The following is a 21,865-nucleotide window of genomic DNA, read 5'->3' as shown; positions in this document are numbered from 1 at the left end:
CGAGACATTGTATTTAGTTTAAAGAAAAAAACCATCAAAACAGTACATATTCAGAGCGGAATCAAATGTTATAATCTGTTTCCTGGAAAGTAGTTACGCTGTGCAAATAGAGATTTTATTTTTTCAAGACAAACCAGAAAAAAAACCCCTGAAAACCACAACGGATTCTGGTTGAACCAAAATACATTTTTTTGTTTTCTCTTGCCCGATGTGATGCAATGTACCCAGCATTCCATTGATGCAAAATAGTTTATTTTCATGGATATGTACAAAAAGCTGAAGAAACAAAGGGTATGATTCACCAAACTGAAGGAGGACCCACACGCTTAATTTTACTCAGAATCAGGGCTGCCATTTGTGCCAGGTGAGAAGTGTGTTCAATTCCCTTTTCATCATGTTAACAGAAGTTAAACCTGTATTAGCCCTCTTCAATGCCCCCTCTTAAAAATGCCTTTGTTATTGATGGACAAGGCAGCAGCTAATGTGATACCAAATACCTAGAAATAACAGATCTGTGGAAGTGCAGGTCAATAAACTGATTTTGTAACAGGAAAATGAGTTAAAGCTATAATAAACAGTAAAACTGTTGGATAAACAAACTTAAATGACATAGGTAATTCCTTAAACAAATAGAAGGACAAAGATAACACTTACTTGTTTTTTGACAAGACCTTTCACTAAAACCTCTTAAAAAACCTAAACAGCCTTGTGATAAGTGAGAAGGTCTTCATATCTTAATTTGTTAAAGGGACAAGACAGAACTAAATGGTTAATTTTCAAATTAGAAGGAGGTCCCAGAACAAAGAAGCAGCAAGATAGACATCTGTGGAATCATGAATGGTGTGAAAAGGGTAAATAAGGAACCACTTTTTCTCCTCCACTTCAGGAACTAGTGGGAATTAAATGAAGGTAGCAGGTACCAGCTCCAAAATGATCAATGAGAGGTAGTTCTTCATACAAATGGAACAACAGAAGTTGTGGATGCTGTAAGTTTGCCAAGGTCACCAGCTGAACTCATGGCAACAACCAGTGACTATTAAGCATAAGACAACACTTTGGATGAAAAAGTTCTTGAGCCACAGACTGTTGGAGATGGAGTTGTTTGGGGAAATATCAAATATTTGCTTGGTTTGGGTTTTTTCCTTCACTTTTCCTTTAACATCTATCTGTTGCTGTCCATTTTCAGTCGTGTGTTACTGGCCTGCAGAATCTCTGGTAGGATCCAGTACCGTTTCTCCCTGGGCAGTGCCTAATCTCAGGAGCTTTCCTACTCTCTCTGGATGACACTGCTGCACTCAGTACAGAACACAGAATGTGCAGGAAACTTGACTGAAGGTATAACACCAAGGTTAAAAAAGAAAAGAGCAATGAAGAGTTAAGGTGGGTTTGTTTTTCCTCTTCTCTGTACAAGATGATGAATGAAAGGCTCCTGACTGACTTCTTATATATGTCCAAAGTGTCCATAAGAGTACACCACTATCCGAAGGCAATTATTGTCTGCATAGACACAGACAGACCAGGGCTGGCATGTTTGGATCCAGAAGAGTAATTAGCTCAGGCGTATTGCAGGCAAACACTGATATATTAATTGTACGGCCACTTCAAATCCAGAAGCACTGTTAGCTCATTTCCATAATGCTGCACCCCCAGGGCTACTCAGACCCAACTCAGATGTCTCAGAGATATATTTCTGTTATGTAGAGTACTCATAAACTATAGCAAGAAAGTGTGTATGTACTGAGTCTAGTCCACACTGAGTATAGCTGACACTGAAGTGGCAATAACAGTGCTTTTAAGACTGAAGGCCTCGAAAGGCTCACCTTCCAAATATCCTGGCACTGCACACAGCAAATAATACCCTGGGGCTGGTGCTGCACCCCAGTGTAACGAGCCTGGTTGCACCAGCTCTGCAGGAGACACCTCAGTCATGGGTTTTATTACCGTGGCTCGGAGCTGGGCAAGCTCGGCTTGAGCCGTCTTCATAGCTCTCCACTCGATCTTGGCCGCAACATGATTCCCAATGCCCATTTATGTAGGTTTGTGAAAAATTTTTAGCATTCCAGCCCTTTTAATCGTTATTGTGAGATTATAGGAAGTTGTTGGTTTAGACTTCTCATTTTTCCCGGTCTCATTTATATTTGAATGCTGATAATCCTAAACTTGTTACAACACTTCAGAAGTAATTTTCTATGTGGAAGAGATGGACAAACTTCTTTTCATATAGGTATTTTAGGAGCAGTTGAGACAGGGTTTTATTTTTTTAAATTTTTAGAAAAACAGTTCCGCTTGTTTGACCAGTGTAGCTGCTCCTAAGCTCACATGTGGGCAAAGAGCAGAGTGCCATCAGCACCACATTTTATTCTATGTAAATGCTCACAAAATGGAGGAAGTGGAAGTGATGAATTAAGTGAGAAGCTTTTGTTATGATTCTTTTAGGTTTTAAGGGTAAAAAAATTGAGAATGGATCTCCTTGGAGAGGAAGGAGAGAGAATGGTATATCTAAAGGACGCAATCTATCATCCTAAATATTGGTAAGTGACATTTCCTTAGGCAGCTGACATCTAAATATGTCTGTTTTTTTCAGCTTGTACTGGTAGAAGAAAGAAGGAGTCTTACGCCCCTCATTTTCAAAAAGGATATCCACAATTCAGTGAGCATAATTTGGTACACAAGCTACTGGTAGAGTTGTATTTAGCATACTCAGCTACATAGGATTTTCCTGTGTGGATATTTTGGGAGGAAAGGAATTTGTTTATTTTCATGTGTGTTTTTTATGGTTTTTATTTAAGATGCCTGTGATGTGTTAGAAAGCATCATGTGCATAGAGGAACTGCAGCCCTTCCTGTAAATTCAACAAACTGGTATTTGCTGAAAGCAACCTCTGAATGATTTACTTTTTTCACAAAGGAAGGTGAAGAGTAGGAGAGGGGTGGGAAAACAACAGATTTTTTAAATTATATTAACACTCACTACCTGCAAAAGCATTTGTAGAGAGTTACCCAAATCTCTTGTGGGAATTTCAGTGTAAGTCCAATACAGAAATACACCAGAAAGGAATGACTAGTCGATTGGGCTACAGGCCAATCTCAGCTACAACTGTATGGTATCATAAAACACCTTGGCCCCTTCCACAAGAAGAAATAATCAAGTCTCCATGATACTGTATTCCTGAGGAATGCGGTTTTTCCAGATAATTTTCTTTTTCTGAGTCACTGTTAATTTTCTTTAGGCCCATGTACAGTTCACATTCCTGTTACAAAGGGCAACACCTTAAGAAAGTACTGAGATGGCCAGAAAGCAATAGGAAAAGAATGCTAAAACCAATTACTTCCTCCAAAAGACACCTGCAGTTGCTTGGATGTTTTAAAAATATGACAGGTTAGATTTAACCAGGAGGCTCTGGGAGCCAACCGACACTCTCTCCTTGGTTTCCTCTCCAGCGTGGAGCCAGAAGATCCCTAGAAAAGTCCCGCCAGCAGCTTATACTACTGCTCCACTCTGTCCTCTTTGAGACTCTGTCCAACTGGGAGCAAATATAGTGTCTTGTTACTAAAGTTACTGCTTTAAGACTCACCACCATTGACAAGTCAGTAAAACTCCCTCCCTATGATTATTCTAACCACACAAATTTATTAGAAAAAAAGACCTATATATTACTACATAAAGTTGTTCCAACAATTACTTTAATTAAGTGATTAAGAATGGGCACAGTATTATCTTCCATATGTTATTAGAATGTACAGTAGTAGTCCAATGCTTACAAAGATTTACATTAGTGTTGGAATAATATTCATGAATTGGGAATTAAAAATCTCACTCAAACGTGCCTTCGCACAGTGGGCCAAATAAAGCAAAGTTGTTCAACAAGGGACTCCTGTGTTAGAGACCTTGAAAATAATGACTTAACAGTATGCTAACTTGTTGAAAAGAATCTCATCAGAGGTCTGTCCAGCTATGACATGTTATGGATTTACTTTGGACTGAGCCAATGGGCTGAGGTATGCCATCAAGATGAAGGAATACAACTTGAAAGATATATATGTCTGTTTTAAGTAGGAATGTTCATTCATTAGCTCACTGCTTCATTCACTGAGCTGTGCACAAACTGCTGCACAAATGAATGATTCAATACAGATGCCTTTAATACACCACATAGCAGTAACGAGCAAGGTACTTGCCATCATGACTCTCCTGGTGAGACAAGGAAGCAATTTCTTCATGGCTGCGCTGGGAGGCAGAAGCCTTGAAATGGAAGAATACAGGCTATACTGGGCAAAGTATTCTTTAACCAAAAGTGATCTGTATGTTAATATGCTTACAATCCTCCCTCATGGCTTCAATGTTATGAATTTATTTTGGGGGAGCAAGGGACAGAAGAGATGAGTCCTTTCAAGGTCCAGGCTGAGCAAAACTGTCCAGAACAGCAGCTCCAGGGGCCACTGAAATAATATAAAAGCTTTCACGGTGCAAAGTATGCTAAAGTGGGTCACACAGTTTATTTCCAGATGTTCCCACCCTCAGAGTATTTTCTAATGATAAAGATGAAAACTTTAAAGACTTTCTGTATGAGGCCAAATCTGTACAGAAATGAGCAAAACCTGTGCAGAATAATTTACTGGGATGTAAAAACAGAACAAGCAAACAAACAAACAAACAAAATCACATAGTCCCTGTATTTAGAAATGAAATTACTAAATTTTGACTGTTAATAAAGTAACTTACCAAAGTTCACAGAAAGCCTTTTTTTCCCCTGGAAAGTTTCCAAGGTCAAGAAATTGTCTAAATAGAGGAGAAAGTTTAACAAATACGAAACATTGGCAGAAGAAGTGTAAGAGGAAGCAGAGAAAAGCCCAAACGATGTAAACAACAAAAGCTTTCAGGTAAAGAGTTATGAAGTGGCCGCCTATTTGAAGGAGCTTTCAATTTTAACAGTATCTTTTTGTTGCAGTCGTAAAGTGTCTGTAACTAAGATTGTCAAGAAGTCGTTTTGGTAACCAGCCTGAGAAGGACATGTGTGTTTTACTAAGAGGGCTTGAAATATAAACAGGGGCATATTCTCAAAATGAAGCAGAGCATAAAAACATATATGGTTTTGGTAACTAAAGAGAAGTCTGCCTGTTACAGTAGAAATGAAGACAGCACTTTAGATGTAACATTATATAAGGACTTGAGCCAACAGAGCTGCATTTTGGCCTGTATGTATAGAATACAAAATATAATGCATGTTTGAATCTATGGGCCTTCCCAAAGATTACTAGAAAACGCTAAAGGACTTATGTTTCTTAAATGAATATACATGCCATTGCCGCAATACAGCACTTTCTCATCACAGACCTCAATGCTTTCTTTTAGGGAAAAAAACAAACAAAAGAACCCCAAAGACTTAACGCCTTTAGTCTTGCAAAATATTGTAGCTGTTAATACACCCATTTAACAACAGAGTAGAATGAAGTGCCAGTGGAGAACCTGATTTAAGAAGGACAGAAGACCATAAACACACATGTGATATATTTGTATACTTTTTTCAGTCAGACCCATCTGCACTCCAGCTCTTTTTAGAATAGCTAAAGAATAACTCTCTGTGCCTCCCTGGTGCATACAACAACCGTATGTCAAATCCAGTATTTTTTGTAGTGGTCACTGTGTTTGATTTGCATGCTTTAAACTTAATTCAGACTCATCAGTAGCAATTACAAAGCAAATGAGACAAAACTGTACCCAGCAAAAATTACTTGAATTGGACAAAGTAAGAAAGTTAGAGGCAGGCTTAGTATAAGAAATATGGTCTTTTAATTGTCAGCTATGCCTTAAAAAACAGTCATCCTATCTTCTGTCATTTAACATCATTTTCCCTTTCCACTGTATTTTTTATTGTGATAGTGGTATTTGGAGTACATATGTGATGTCTTTTTTACCACAGTGTACCTTAGTTACTTTTTCCTGACTGATTTTATAGCCAGGAGATACCTTTTGGTCTTCTAACTTGACCTGCTATATAAATTAGAGAACAGGACCCAGTAATTTCTGCATCAGCCATAATATCTGTTCTAGACTGGGTGTCTTTCTGAGAGATATGTTACAGCTCAATTTAAGAACTTCAACAGATGGAAAATCCAGCACATTGCTATGTCAGAATTTGTTCCAAACGTTAACTACTATCACTTGATATTTATGCTCTGTTTCCAGCTCAGAATTGTCAAAATTAAATTTCCAGTAGTTCCATCTTTATTATTAATGGGATAATGATCAAGTAAAAATAATAATTAAAAATTAACAATTAATTTTAAAGACTTTATTAGTTAACTAAACAGAACTGGTCAAGAACATCTTTTCTATGAAAGGTCTTGCAGACTGTGATAAACTCTCCTTCTAACCTTGAGTAAATTGAGCTTCTTTAGTGTCTCAGTATAAGGCACATTTCCCAGACCTCATACCTTTCTTGCAGTTTTCTTCTGAGCCCATTCCAGTTTGTCAATGTCCTTCTCAAAGTGTAAGTGCTAGAACTGGACAGAATATTCCAGGAATGCTCTCACTAATGACATACACAGAGGGACTATCACCCTCTCCATCCGTATTCCCTTGCTTAGACATGAAAGGATTGCATCTGACATTTTAATCATAGCATCATTCTGGTAGCTTACTTTCAAATTATTATTTAAGTCTTTTCTAGAGTACATGCTCTAGAGGATTCAGTTCCCCAATAATAAGTGTTAGGCAAATTCTTTGCCCTTTGTCCTCAGGTTTGGCCATGCAAAAATATCTTGTTTTAATGGATCTATTGTAATGAGCACTCCAGATTAGCTCATTCACCTTTCATCATCATTAATTGTTTCTGAAATAATTTTGTCACCTCTAAGTTTTGCTATCTCACATTTTTCCAGACTTTGCTAAAGATATTGAATGGCATTGGAGAAAGAACAGATCTTCAGAGGACCACACTAGAAATATTTTTCCCTACATGACTATTCTACATCTATACTTATTTAATCAGTCTTTTGTATGATTTTTAACAGATTTTTAACCGAAAATCTCAGCATCAATTAAGTCTTCTGCAATTTCCCTGGCATTCTGTAAGTAAAAAATGATTAGTACACTGAAATAAACTACCTTAGCTTGCATCAAGGCTATTACCTGATCCTGCCAATTTTGAAGGAAAAAAAAAAAAGTAATAATATTTGTTCAGCATTGTTTCTAGCTACTGATGAGATAGAAAATACTTTTCATTAGCTTCAAGGTAGAAATAGATCTTCCTGTCTTTTTCTAGAAAAACAGATGTCTGTGAGCACATCTGCCTTTTGCACATCATGATCCACATTTTTACTGTCCTTGCTGAGTACTAGATTTAAACCATTACTAAGATCACACTTTTTCTTTATATACTTAAAGTATTGTTTCTTATTTTCCCCCATCCTCTACAGAGTTTTTCAAAGATAATTTGACCTTCCTGTATCAATTGTCCATATTTCCCAATAACAGTTTTAAACTCACTGCTATTGCTCTTGGGTTTAGTTTTGTAAATTTTTATTGCTGCCTTCATTTTCTTCTCAATCAATAGTATATTTTTAGATTGAAGTTGTCTTTTAAGTATTGCGAAGTAGTGTGTCTTTTGACACCGAATTTATCAAATCTGAATTATATTTCATATTTTCATGTTTAAATGTTTCCTGCCACATAATTTTGCTCACAGTTTTTCTCAGCCTTGGGAAACAAGTTTTCTGAAAGGCGAAATATATACATTACTAGTAAAGTATTGCCAAGGCAGATATTGGCAAACTACACAGATATTTCCGATGGGAAAAAAATAACAATCTCGCTCTTCCCTTCCCCCAAATACACATCAAAATAAGGTTAACTGTAGAAATATTCTGGGTTGTTGGGGTTTTTTTACTCACCAAATTAAATTAATAATGTTTTGTTTTGTTTTCAAATAAACATTTAGCAGTTTAATTCATTGCTTGCCCTGATTTGTCCTAAGGAAAGATATATAGTAATTTAGAAGTTAATCTTAAATGCAAGATCATTTAGCCTGCTTTGACTCATGTCCTCTGTGATCTGGAAAAAGTCTCTTAGTCTCTCTGTACCTCAATTTCCCATCAGGAAAATGGAAATAACAGTTTTCTAATATAGATAGATGTTATGTACATATGCAAAAAATTATGCGATGACCAGGAAAGTATGCTGAGAGAAGTATATAAGTATCTCTGATTAAAAACCAAAACCACCAGATGCAACTGCGTCTAGTCTCCTTTTGTTATTTGCATTTTGGAAAGTACAATTTGGAAAGGACAGTTGTGTCTCTGTTCTACTTCAGAAGTTCAGAACTTGTTATTTTCAAAATTAAATATTGCATACACACGCGTAAAGCCAACAGTACTAAGGATTTTTTTTATTTCCTTTCCTTCTGTATGAAGATCTCAAAACATTATGAAAAACTGTTTTAATATATTTGACAGGCTTTTTAAAGGTTGTATTAGTAGCACTGTAATTCATTTACGCATCTGTGGATTCTTTGACTTTTTAGTGAGTGTCCCAAAAAGGAATCTTAGAGTTTGTTGTCTGGATCTTTAACTGAAACATGTGTGAAAGAGTCCATATAGATAGACACATGACAACCTTGCTAAATGGGCTGAAGAGCATGACTTATTCCTTCCAAAATCAACACTGAACTGGGATTAAATTCTCCCAGAATTAATGGCCCAGAAATAATTTATGTGCTTTGAAAAAAAAGACCTACTCACTTGGGGCCAAACCCATACTGTCTTTTGGAGATTCACCAGTGGAACTGAGAGAAAATAGAGAGACATGATCTTTCCAGAATCAGAGAGAAATGGTGAATGTAAATGTGAAATACTGGCTGCCACGAGCCTTCAAATTCTCAATTTCGTAGCTGACCTGACAAGCAAATTTGTCTTTACATGTTTAATTAAAGCATACATAGGACAAAGACTAACTGTTTTACCCATGCCACCAAAGACGCTTCCTCTACTTTTGCTTCAGAAGTGACTTGCTCAGTTTTAGCTCTTACGTCATGATCTCTAATTTTTTTTTCCTTTAGAAAGAGAGAACATTTATGGAGACATCTGACACACAAGCATTTCAGTTTTGAAAGGAAAGATTTTGTCTTATTTCCTACCAATTACCACATATTTCAACCCAGATCAGAATACATAACATGTACCTCTAAAGTACACAAAGTTCAAACTCCAAACCCAAACGTCTTAGACCTTAGCATCTGATCCAGATTTTGAATGCTGAAGTGCTAGCACTTCCATTCCAGCTTGAGGTTCTGTGCAACAAAGAACTGAGAACTTCAATGTTCACAGGTGGTTCTACATGTGTGCGTGTGTGTACACCTAACCAATATTCACAGAGTTAAATAAAAATGAACTTATAGAATCAGGAACTTGGTTACAAATATCTACATGTATGAATTTGCCTGTTTGGCTGAAAATACCTTATTAATTCTAGTTCACTAAAACATAACCCAGCTGTAACTTGACCTATTTTGAGTAGCTATACTTGAACCTGTGTTATGTTTTCAGTACTAAAGACTGATAACTTGATAGCTCCCCAGGGTTTGTTGGTTACAGTTTAAGTACAGAGTTGACATTACATGCTATTTTTCTGAAAATCCCAGCAGTAATATTACAGATGAGATACTGGTATTTGGAGATATATTCAATGATTAAGTTAGAGTGTGGATATCTTCAAACGTACAGCGTCATTCACTAACCTGCAATTTTATTCATTTTCAGGTCCCTTTAATCTTATGAAAATGGAACTGTGTAACCTAACAAAAACAGCAGTTCAGAAGTACTATTTGGGCCAAGTCAAAACCAGCCTGGATTCTGTCATCCTTACTCACGGTGAATGGTAGGTTACTCTGTAAATAGTCCTCATTATTTCAATATGAATAAAGGTCACCCAATTTGGTGCTTAGGGATTACATAACAATTTTTCATCTACATTTTTCAACATTTTTAGAAAACATGCATAGCTCATTCATTCTTGTATCGCAGTTGGGAAGCTGGTGTAAAGTTAGATCAAATGAGTTATCCTATATTGTTCAACAAGACAAAGGGAGCCAAAAACAGAACCTCATTTATTTTTCTGAACAGATTTCAATAGAACAGGGTAGCATTCTATTAGCATTTCTTTCTGCTGCTTTGCCATTTCCAAAAAGCTACATTTCGAAGAAGACAGAGGCCTGCTGTATGTGTTTTTATTATTGTAATTTCTCAGCCCATCAATGGATGCAAGAAACAATGCTGTCTGATCACAATGGACTCTTATTCCAAATGCAGAAGAAAAAATTACCATAGGTAGCAAATCTATGAATCTGAATGATTTAAGGCTTTCATGCAGATTAATGGAGGGTTTTATTCTATTTCCCAGAATTTATGTGTTTGTTTTCTCATAATAAAGGAAGTTTCTAGCTTCTGGTTGTGAAGATAGCCTTGACAATGTAAACCAACATACTTTCATCTTGTTGAGTCCTCATCCTTACCAGCTAAAACAATAGCATCAAGCAAAGTTAACTTCCCCCATTCATCTTACAGGAGTGTCAGCCTTGAAGCATAAACATGCACACTTAAGTACAAATACTGTTAACCAATTCACTGCTTATTATCAGATTAGAAATTACTAGTCAGCACAATTAGATGGTGGCTGTATGTTTGTGATGTTCTTGACATGCTGTCACTTGAAAATGTTGAATACACTATTGATATGAAAATAGAGAGCAATCTACTAAGTTTAAGATCTATTTTTCTAAAATAAGTATCTGTGTACTGTTGAACACTTAAGTTTTTGGAATGTTTTTTAAACACCTCTTCCTTCTGCATATCTAAAAATCTCCAAAACAGTGACTCTAAAGATTTCTCACCTACTGCCCACTTCTAATTTTGGTGCTCTGTGACCAATTGCTGCCTGACAGCCAGCTTCCTCTGCCCTGACAGGGACTTCACTTCATACATATGTTCAACTTCTTTGAGAGAATGTTAAGGAAGAAGCATTCAAAATTGGCCCCAAAGCACATGGATACTCATTTACTCTGAACTGATCGAAACAACCAAGCAGAAATTATAAAAAACACACTAACACCATCCTTACAGTATTGCAAAGATGAGGGAGAAGACAATGGGACCACACGAAACGTGCCCTCTCTTCTTAAACATCCCAGTCAAAAATTAATAATGCCCAGTTACTATACATCACATTTTCTCTCTAGAAAGAAAAATACTTTACTGATGGCTTCTGCAATGCTTACTGCATCCATTTTACAGCTGAAGAAACTGAGGCATTAGGGTGAAAAGGTCATTCAGCAGGAGAGCAACAGCAAAGACAGGAAAGGGTGCAGTCCCAAGACAGCTCTCAGTTTATTAAATCACTCTGCCTCTGGTCAGGTGGCATCTTAAGCACACATTGCAAACGCTGTTAAGAGCTGCTGGGAAAAAAGCTTATCTGCCCTCTGGCCCCCTTACCTTGAATGTCTGAATTATAACATGAACCCAGAGCCAGAGCATCAAACACAGAGGCCAAATCCTACCTTTGCTACAAGAACATAAGCAATGCTGCTATCCACGCTTCACCATCTGCCAGCCTGCCAGAGGACAAGACTGGTGGAGGAAACCAGCCTCTGTGACAAAAACACTTCATAAAGTCCCCCAAAAATGCAAATGGACCATAACAGGAACAAAATACGTATCACTGATTCATCTCACTGTATTGTTCGGTGTACTTTGGTTTGGACCAGGAGTAATTTAATCTAATTAATACACACAATCAGTACCTGATTCCTGGAAGTCTATGTATGTTACTGACTAGGGATTTTCCTTTTTTTCTTACCTGCATTCATTTGCTGGACATAAGTTTATTGAAGTTTATTGGCAGCTTTTCTCAAACCTTTTTCCTTCCTACATCTTCCTGCTTCTGCCTCTTTCTTGAAGCCTCTTTCAGATAAATTTTTTTACACTGGAAATGCAGTTAAACACCTAATAACTTTAAAAAAATGCTAAAGTATGAGGAAATGGGATGTATTCTTTACATAATGACAGTGAAAACACTCAGAATGAGCATTTTTCAGATAAAAATGTATTTTCTTTTCTGACATAGTTCTGAGAGAACACCTATGTTGTTCTGTTTATTGAGCAACACTTGACATGCACTCACTGAGCAGCCATCATGATAGCACTTAATTAAGTCCATGTAGCTTTAAATTATGGGAGGCCTTTAAAAAAATAAAATTCAAAAACTGTATTGACTTTCCCTGGAAAGTGTTTAGCTATCGCACAAGGATTCCTTCTGACTATTTTTATTTAGAAGGCAGTTTTCACTTTCAAAGCAGTTAACAAAGATTCCGCTAAGTATCACATGAGTTGCAAAATTATTTTGTTAATGCATTTATATTTAGGTACCTAGAGGAGCGCGCAGAAGCCGCAGTTTGAACGAAAAGCACGAACGAAGGCAGGAGAAGAAGATACCAGACTGGCTGCGATCCCAAGCGGCTCACACACTGATGTTCAGGACAGCACATGTGGGTGCCACATGAGCAGGTGAAACTGTGATTCTACATGTGTGGAAGGGAGGATAATAATTAAACAATCAGATGTGCTAAGTGTATCATGCTGGGACATTGCTACATTTCAGATGGGTTGTGAGGTTTGAAACCAAAGGCGAGAACTCGGGAAGTGGCTAAGTTACAGCTGTATCCGTCAGGTTTTCTGCGTGGTCCCTGGAGCACCACAGTGCCAGTCTTGTCCCAACACACTCCCCGGTGGCGTGCCAGACGCTTCACAGCCTTAGGTGGGCGTTCTACGTATTTCAGCTGCTAAAACTGTGAGATTTTCACTCTGGGTATACTCCAAGGCTCCTCTTCCTGCATGCCTGTGCATACTGCATCCCTCCCTAGCTACCCTCTGCAGGATTCCCCACTGCTGCCTGCTCCCAGGGATGGTGACTTTCCCCTTGCAGCGGGGCGAGCCTGGCAGGGCCGGGGACCGTGGGCTGCGGGTCGTGGGTCATGGGCCAGGGCCAGGGCTGAGCTCTGGCCTCTGCTGATGGCGCGGCAGCCTGGAACAGCGCGCCAGGCACTGCGCTGGCACAGCCCCGTGGCAGCGGTGGTGGAGGGGCGCAGGGAGCCTGGGCAAGGTGTCGTTTCATTCTGGTTTTAATTGTAGCTACTGCAGTAGCTTCAAATGGTAATGCAGAGGATCATATAAAGCTCGAGGTGTTAAAATCTGCCCTCTCAGGGGTTTACAAGCCATCGGAAGCTTTCATTGCATTTCAGTATGGCCTTCTCCTTCCCTGTCCATTTTGGCTCACCATCTTTGCCTGGGTGTTTTTTCAACTATAATGTGATAGTTAAATTATTAGTGGTGTTGGTGTTGTTATATTATTATTATTATTGTTATTGTTATTGTTATTGTGATTATTATTTCTTTTGAGGTAGAGGCTGTACTATCTGGAGAACATGGATCTAATCTTTGCACTGTAACTGAACTATTAACCTGAACTGCATGGAAACGCTACACCAAATAGCCATACATTTGTTCAGCTGGTTCTGGCCCTTTTTAAAGCAAACCCGGGGTAGTTTCTCAAGAAGAGATACAGCAGGGGGTCACAGAGGGCACCCACCCCTCCGCTCCCAGGCCCTGACCTGAGGAGCACCGTGGGGCCCTCTTGTTTCTCCTGTCCAACACACACACAAAGCTGCTGGAGGGACCTGTATGGCTGCACGGTCGTGTCAATGTGCATCTGTCTCTTTCCTTACAGTCTTTCCACGCGTGGAAGTTTGAAGGGAAAACAAACAAACCCACCCTCCTGTGGACTGGAAGTCACAGCTCGCACTGTGCAGCCTCTGGGACCGCTCCTCCTTCCACTGCTGCCACTGGCAGTTTTGTGGCTTCCATAAGTTGCTTCTCTTAAGCATCTGCTTCCCTTTTGCCAGCAGGCCTGAGGCATCTGTATTTTAAATTATGAGCTCTTTTGGGTGAGGATGATGCCTATCTACACACTTGCACAGTGTTTAGCACAACAGCCCTGATCTGTTGCGTCACTTCCAAGACCTGCAGTCGTACACTACTAGCAGTAAATGCACTTCGGTGAATATTTTACTCCACTGTCTCCAGCTGAATATGAAGCAACTCAGAACTTTGCCTCTCATGATAGAAATCTTACATAGCACAAGCCCAAGCTGTTTCACAGACCACCTGCCTTTTCTTAACCATGTGTAGAACTGACTATTAGGAATCCCAATGTGTTTTATATGTTATTAATAAAGTTAATATTTCTATTAAATACTACTCCCTTCTGGGATTCTCACCCAACCTTGAGAATAATAATCAAGAAGAAAACTTTCTGTCACATTATTAAATGTTCAGTTGCAACAGTATAGAAGACTCTAGTAGCATAATGCCATGTTGGCATCTTTCCAGTATGGGAAATTTTTTCCATAGATTTTTTTTTCCAAGTCATTTTATTGCAAAACAGTTGCTTTCTGTAATATCACAGATTTATCCAGAGTTTACAATGCAATCATTGCTCCTTGCTATTGGAAAAGATTTATTTAGCCAGTTTTGGCCTTCATTCCAAAAGGCTGAATGCCAAATCATTACAGTGTATCTGGTGTTCTGTTGTCAGAAAATATGATCTAGCATTAAGATACTATTCAGAGACTCTAAAAGCCAGAGAAAATAATTGTGGTAAATCAAAACCTCATAAATACTTTATAAAGTTGTTTTTAATGTCTGTCCTCATGTGTGACAAAAAAAGTACCAGTTTACATGCAATGAGAATACATGAGTTTGGAGGCTTCATTTCCTATATCGTCTAAGTTTTAAAACAATATTAAAGTCTATCCCATATAGATGCAAAAGTCAGGCGGTAGTTGTCACATTATATTTTCTGGTACTACTGCATTTTAATAAGCCAAAAGGCAGCAAACTGCTTTTCTAGACTTAACTCCAAATGATGTATTTTCTTTTTCTTTAAAAAAAAAGAAAGACACTGAGAGCCTAAGAAACATATATATGACTCTGAAGCAGAGGCCACAACTGTGCAAGCAGTTGTGCAAGTCAATGCTCAATGTGGTTAAAGAAAAGCACATGCCAAAGTCTTAGGAGCAGCTGGCCCCAAATTTTGGCCTCAACACACCATGTGAAATTGAACATATGTGTGGACTAGGTTTGACTCCCTTCAGATGCTTCTGAAACACAATATCTCACTGGGTAAGAAAGCTGTTCTGCCTTCCAAACTACCTATGCCAATAACTTTTTATTTCTCCACCAAAAAATGCAGAACAATTTTCCTGTGTAGCACATCAGTGTGACAGATAACAGTGATTGCCAGAAGCTTGGAGATGGCAGTATATCTGGAATGGATAATAAACTGAGTCTGTCTCAAGGCATGGGAAGCATGGGGGAGCAACAGGCAGAATAATAAACTCAAGCGAAGATCATGTCCAGATCTTACTCTGTAAATATTCCTCTTATTTTTGGAGCACCAGAAATCTATCAATAATTTACCTTTTAAGGTTGTAAAATTACATAACCTGTGGGCCAGGGAATCTGCTACCTCTCATCATCTTGCATACAAATTCAGAAGCAGCTAACCAATGCAATATGGAGAGGTGCTTTTTGCAAAGAGGAAACCACAGAGGCCAGGAGGGAACACTGGGTTGAGAAAAGGGGCTGAGCTTAGAGGTAGCACTCAGCCTGATCTGACTCAGTTACCTCTGAGCTGCTTAAACCGTGGCCATATTCCAAAGAAGGACAGAACTTATTTAATCACTGTTATGCATCACTGGTGGAAGAAACTGAAGGTAGTGAAATCCTGCCAAGCTCTGATGTTCATGGTAATCTATAGAAATAATAGCAGTTTTGCCAGCTGGGGTTTTTTTTGCTAGTAGGGAAGGAGACTGATCTATGTGTTCTGAGGTGACCAGTAATTTTATGGGCCTGGCTCAAAGGAAACGGATTTTCATAAAAGAGGTGTTGAGCACTTTCTGAATATTAGGCAACTTTAACAATGTTTCATGTTGAACACTCAGAACCTGACAATATTCAGAGTCTTTAATCAACTTTGAAAATTCTGGCTGTCATACGGACCTGTTTCTGGTAAGAGTACAGAGGGCATCTCACCAAGAAACCCAAACAGAGGAAGAGGTAATCTGAGAAGGACCATATACAGTGTGTCTACTTATACCCTCCCATCAGAGCTTTTATTCCATCCTAATTCCTATTACATCAATGTGCTTTATGAATGTCAGCCCCTCTGCTGACTCTGCAATGACAGTTTCATTTTTAAAAATCCCCCAGAGGCAGTAAACCTTAACAACTCTGGAATCAAAACCCAAAGTTCTAGAAGAGCTTGGTTTTGAGCTGGATATTGCAGTTTAGCAGACTACAAGTATAATTAAAGTGGATTACTCCCAATTTACTAGAATTATGGAATAAGAATCCTTCATTTGGACATTGTCTTCAACAGTCCTTAAATGCCCTCATAGTTTGATGATAAGGCTGAAGTATAAAAGGAAACTCACAAGCAGTGAAAAAGGGAAAACATGCAACACAGAAGAAATAAAGTTTACTCCAGTTATTCAGCTTCTAAGAAATACAAATAAAGCTTTGTACCAACCACAATTATTTTTTACTGAAACATCCTAGTCAACATATTACTTACATGCACTTAAATACATCCTTACAGTGAAAGGACACTGAAGTTTCATAGCAAAGCAATCAAAATACACAACTTCTAATATTGCTGCCTGACCAATGTTAATTCAGTCCCCTTAAATATATACATGACAGTTACTGTCTTGCACTAGGTGTTCCCATAATGTATTTTCTTAGGGTCTTTGTTTCATTGAGGATATTCTTAGCAAGCATCTAGTGAATATTCCATTTTATCTATGTAATTCAATATGTGACTTCACATCACATTTTGGTACACAGCTCAGTCTTACTCTGAAGAAAGAATCTATGTTGATTCTCTCAGATTCAAAATTGCATTAATTTGTATAGTGTGTCAATCAGCTACAAATTATGATAATATCCCTATAAGTTCAGGGGAAATCACCATCCACATTCTTATTCAGAAGTAACAGAAATACAGACGCAGCTAGAGCTGGCAAACCAATTTCACATATGTAGGAATGATTTTTTTAAAGTAATCTATTATGGCAAGTATTCTATAGCTTTTAAAATTACAGTTCCCCATTCAGTTTAGCTACAGTTGTGAGTGTTGGGTGGCTCTGCAACTTGGCCCTCCATAGCCTCTGCCATCAGACACCCGGAAAGCAAATAGCACACAGTTTCTGACTGCCTCTGAGAAGCCAGCCTTAATAGAGTCACCTGGCACCACCTCCCAGGAAGCAGAGGTAGGAAGAGAACCCAGGGCACCAAGGAGCAGCTATACAAGCAAGATGGTCTTTCTACCTTCTGCAGTTCCTGCGTCATTCAGCACATCTCCCAACCTCTGCAACAAGCAAGAATGACTCCTGTTGCTACAAAATCCCGATTCACCCCTTAATGAGTTCACCCTGCACACAGAAATTTTCTCCTGCTACAATAGTAGATAATCATGTAAGCAAAGCCTTTTATAATTAGAGAAGCCAAAAGAATTCAGGTTATCTCCTTGTGTTCCATAGACGATTCTGCAGTTAAGAAATGCTGAACATGCCCCACAAATGTATAAAAAAAGAAAGCTCCCTGAAGCTGATCTGCTTGTTTTGATTTCAACTTTTAAAATTGTTTGTAGTTTTTAATATTGTATTTAATTCAAAATAAGAAACAAGATGACAAGAAATGTCAAAGCATTTCATTCTGAAAATGGGGAAGCAAAACCATGCAGCAGCATCAAACCACCTTTTCCTCCCCTGCCACCAAAGGAAATCTTTGAAATCAGCAGATATCACTATAAATTATCTGCAGCCTCAGTTCTGATACAACCAAAATTTTGAAAAGTTCAGAACCACAAAAATATTATTTTATGTTTCTTGTGTATATGTTATTTTCTCTTAAAAATGTAAACCAGAAAATCAGAAAAAAAATCTGTCAGTATCGTACTATCAACCTCGTGATTAACAGCAGGGTTGGAACACTGAGATCTTTTGCAGAGTTCAGCACTGGGAGTTAATGGAGGAGATAACAGCCACAGGAGGATTTGTGTTAGGGTTTTGTTTGCTATCAGAGAAGAAATGGTGACACCCAGGAACTCAAGACTCATTCAAGACCCCAGAAGAAAGCGTTCTCTCCCCCCCCCAACTTCCTTTCCCTTAAGGCTTCATTCCTTGATCTTGCTGCTTTGTCATGCTGCTCCATTCCTTCATCTGAGTCTTCTCCCTGACTCTGATGTACCTCTGGCATCCTACATAGTTGTAGTGGGAGTCTTATGTGTGAGCACAATGGCTGTGACCACTGTTCTTGACGGTGAGCAGAAATCCAGTATTATTCCTAAACACACCCTACTCAGTTGTCTCCACCAAAAGCAGACCTTGTGTCAAGTATAGCTCAGTATTTACACTGACACATTTTCAGAGGGCATATAGTGAAAATGCAGAGCTTAATTTATTCAAGTTCAGTGTTGTTAATAGTGTTTCCACTAAGAATATTCTCAATATCCCTCTCACAATAGCTACTAAAACTGAAACATTAGCAAAATAAATGAGATTTCCCATTTTACTTTCCAGGAACCCAGGTTAGTTTTGAACAAAGTGAATTTTTGGCACCTAAAGATGATACCATCCTACAGGTAAAGGTCCAAGCAACAAAGTTTCATAACACCTGCATAAGGGTCAAAATATATTTTCATAACCTCTAAGTTTTAGAAATTAGGAGCAAAATTCATTAATTATTCTCCTTTTCCTCCTCTTTCATCTCCCCCAGTGTCCTGGTTTCAGCTGGGATAGAGTTAATTGTCTTCCTGGTAGCTGGTATAGCGTTATGTTTTTGAGTTAGGTATGAGAAGAATATCGATAACATACTGATGTTTTCAGTTGTTGCTAAGTAATGTTTAGTCTAAAGTAAAGGATTTTTCAGCTTCTGATGCCCAGCCAAAAAGAACGCTGGAGGGGCACAAGAAGTTGGGAGGGGACACAGTCAGGGCAGCTGACCCAAAGTGGCCAATGGGGTATTCCATACCGTGTGATGTCATGTCTAGTATATAAACTGGAGGAGTGGGGGTGAGGGGATTGCTGCTCTGGGACTAACGGGGCATCAGTAGGCTGGTGGTGAGCAATTGCATTGTGCATCACTTGTATATTCCAATCCTTTTATTATTACTATTGTCATTTTATTAGTGTTACCATTATTAGTTTCTTCTTTTCTGTTCTATTAAACTGTTCTTATCCCAACCCATGAGTTTTTACTTCTTTTCCTGATTCTCTCCCCATCCCACTGGGTAGGGGGGAAGTGAGTGAGCGGCTGCGTGGTGCTTAGTTGCTGGCTGGGGTTAAACCACGACACCCGGTCAATGAGAAATCCTAGGATTAGTAGAGACTTTCACATTACTAGAGTCTACAGTTATTCCGTGCTTGGTCGTGTTTTCTTGCTGGTGGCTTCAGAACATGTAATTTCCTTGTGACTTTCCCTTAAAATACTCCTTGACTTGAGAACTATTTTGTGTTTATGAGGAATTAAGATCAAGTTCAATGAACCCACTGTAGACTGAATATTTGCAACTGTATGTGAAGTTTTACTCCACTGTACAATCTCTGACACAGCACACTGACAGCAACCGGGCTCCAAGAATAAAAGGCAAAGCTATCTTTCACATCCTCTGTGAAAAACATCCATTATTTATAGACATGAATAGAGTGGCCAATTGTCAATGTCAAAGATATTTTTTCTAAAGCTGTGAAAGCTTCTGGGTTTTGAAAGTCAGTTTCCATGCTAAAACTCTAGGTGCTAAACCTTAGAAAACAGATATAATCTTGTCAATCTGCATACAAAATTCACAGTTACATCATTCAGATTTTAGCTGTGAAGAAGCCTATATTTGCCCGCAAGGATATCTGCTGTTTCTTAAACCACAGTCCTGTCTAGGACAAAAGACAATAGTCAACAAACACACTGTGCAAAAGTAGCTTTATTTTCTGCCCTGAACTTGTATAATGAGAAGTTTCATGTGGGCAGAATAGTATCAGGACTGGTTACACTTTGTTTCTACTTTAACTACTTTTCATCCAATTTTCAGGTTTAAACCACTCTTTCACGACAAATGTCTGTGTTCAGTGAGTAATTTCATTTTTTATAAAGAATATTAGACTAAATGGGAAAAAACCCAACCCTCCCCTAAATAAGAATTGCCATGATGCGTTATAATAGTAAATTAACACTTTGGGAGGCAACTACTGAGACAACGCACAGTAAATAGTGCTTCACTTGCCACAGCGCACCTGGCCCAAGGCTTTCAGGCAGCACCATTTAATGCCTGCACCCTTCCCTGCTCCACCAAAGAGGTACGATGTGATCAGGTATTCTAGCCCTGGGGGGGAAATGGAGACACAAGACATGATGACATTTATCAATGAAATAATGCAAAACAGATTACATTTTAAAATTTTATTTGTTCTATGCTGCAGAAGGAAATAATAAGATAAGGACCAAATTACAAATTCCCAGTTGAGGGAATTCCCAGTTTCTGTTGCAGTTGTGCTTTTTGAGTTTTGAGTGTTTTACAAAAGCGTACAGGAAATGCTGATGAAGATAAAAATTGCTTTCAGTCATTAGCTATCAGTGAATATTTCACGGAGGGGGTGGATAGACACAGAATGAAGAGAGAATGAAAACAAAAGCAAAAAAGACATTTTCAATTAACTCTAATAGTTTTTTCATTTCCGCTGACAATATTTGTACCATTTCTGTACTTTTATGCAAGATGTGATAGGATTATTATTATGATGCTTTTAAATACTTAGTTTTGTTCAGGTTCTTGATTTTTAACCTCAGAAAAAAACAGCAACATCCTTCCAAACACAATGCTCTCAATCCAGAAGAAAAACGAGTACTAACACAGTAGGTGGTCTTCCCACTGAATCACTATCAATGCCTGCACCATCTGGGTTTTCCTTGGAGGCCTCCTATCCAAGAACTGACAAGACCCAACCTTACTTAATTTATGAGACGAGATCATAGCCAATGATGATATGAATGCAAGCATGTATAGTAACATTTGTGATGTTTACAAATATTGTATGAAACAACTGATGTATAAGTAGGCTTTTAGGGTCATTATAACACCTTTATGGAATTCTGTGTCAGTGAATATTCATGGCCCGTTCAGTTTACACGCTATTTGCCTGGGGAAAGTACCCAGTAAAGAAAATAAAATTTCATTTTTGTTGGAAAAAATATGAAAACTTTATTTACTACACATGGATTATGTTTTGAAACTCCAGTATGTACCCAATTTTTTTTCTCCTGCGGAACATCCAAATGTAGTAGTCAAGTAGTAGCATTGTTGCCTACAAAAATTGACTTGAAGAATAAAACAAAGTTTATGCAGAAATTCAACAAAAATTTTGTGTCCAAAATCTTTATTTTATTAAGTAACTCAACTTTTTTCTGCAATTTCATTTTATCCTATTTAGAATTTAACAGAGAAAAATGTCTATCCATGTTTAAAGGACTCTGAAGAAGAAAATTATATTTTTCAAACCCTGAAACAATACATATAAATTACAAACAGAAGTATGTAAGTATAAAGAACTACAAATGATAACAGAGCAGCAAGCGTTTCAAATCTCTGAACAGTACAGCTGAGTCATCAATATCCCATATAACTCAGAAGTAAACTGATATATTTAATGATTAATAATTTCTTACCAATATCCCAAACTAGAAAGGTAGTGGAAAATCAAGTTCAG

At 38.1% G+C, this 21,865-nt stretch overlaps 1 long non-coding RNA gene across 1 annotated transcript; it reads left to right on the top strand.

The window, feature by feature from the left end:
• The first annotated feature begins 1,194 nt into the window (after positions 1–1,194).
• LOC128147878 (uncharacterized) lies at positions 1,195–14,252 on the top strand. The gene is made up of 5 exons (XR_008237124.1): positions 1,195–1,380; positions 2,437–2,531; positions 9,756–9,873; positions 12,413–12,554; positions 13,774–14,252. It is a non-coding gene; the product is annotated as an uncharacterized LOC128147878 (long non-coding RNA).
• The last annotated feature ends 7,613 nt before the right edge of the window (positions 14,253–21,865 follow it).

The sequence above is a fragment of the Harpia harpyja genome, chromosome 1 (genome assembly GCF_026419915.1).
Source record: "Harpia harpyja isolate bHarHar1 chromosome 1, bHarHar1 primary haplotype, whole genome shotgun sequence".
NCBI classification, from domain to species: domain Eukaryota; kingdom Metazoa; phylum Chordata; class Aves; order Accipitriformes; family Accipitridae; genus Harpia; species Harpia harpyja.
The sequence above is the reverse complement of the archived record's forward strand: the minus strand, read 5'-3'. Positions and strand labels throughout refer to the sequence as shown.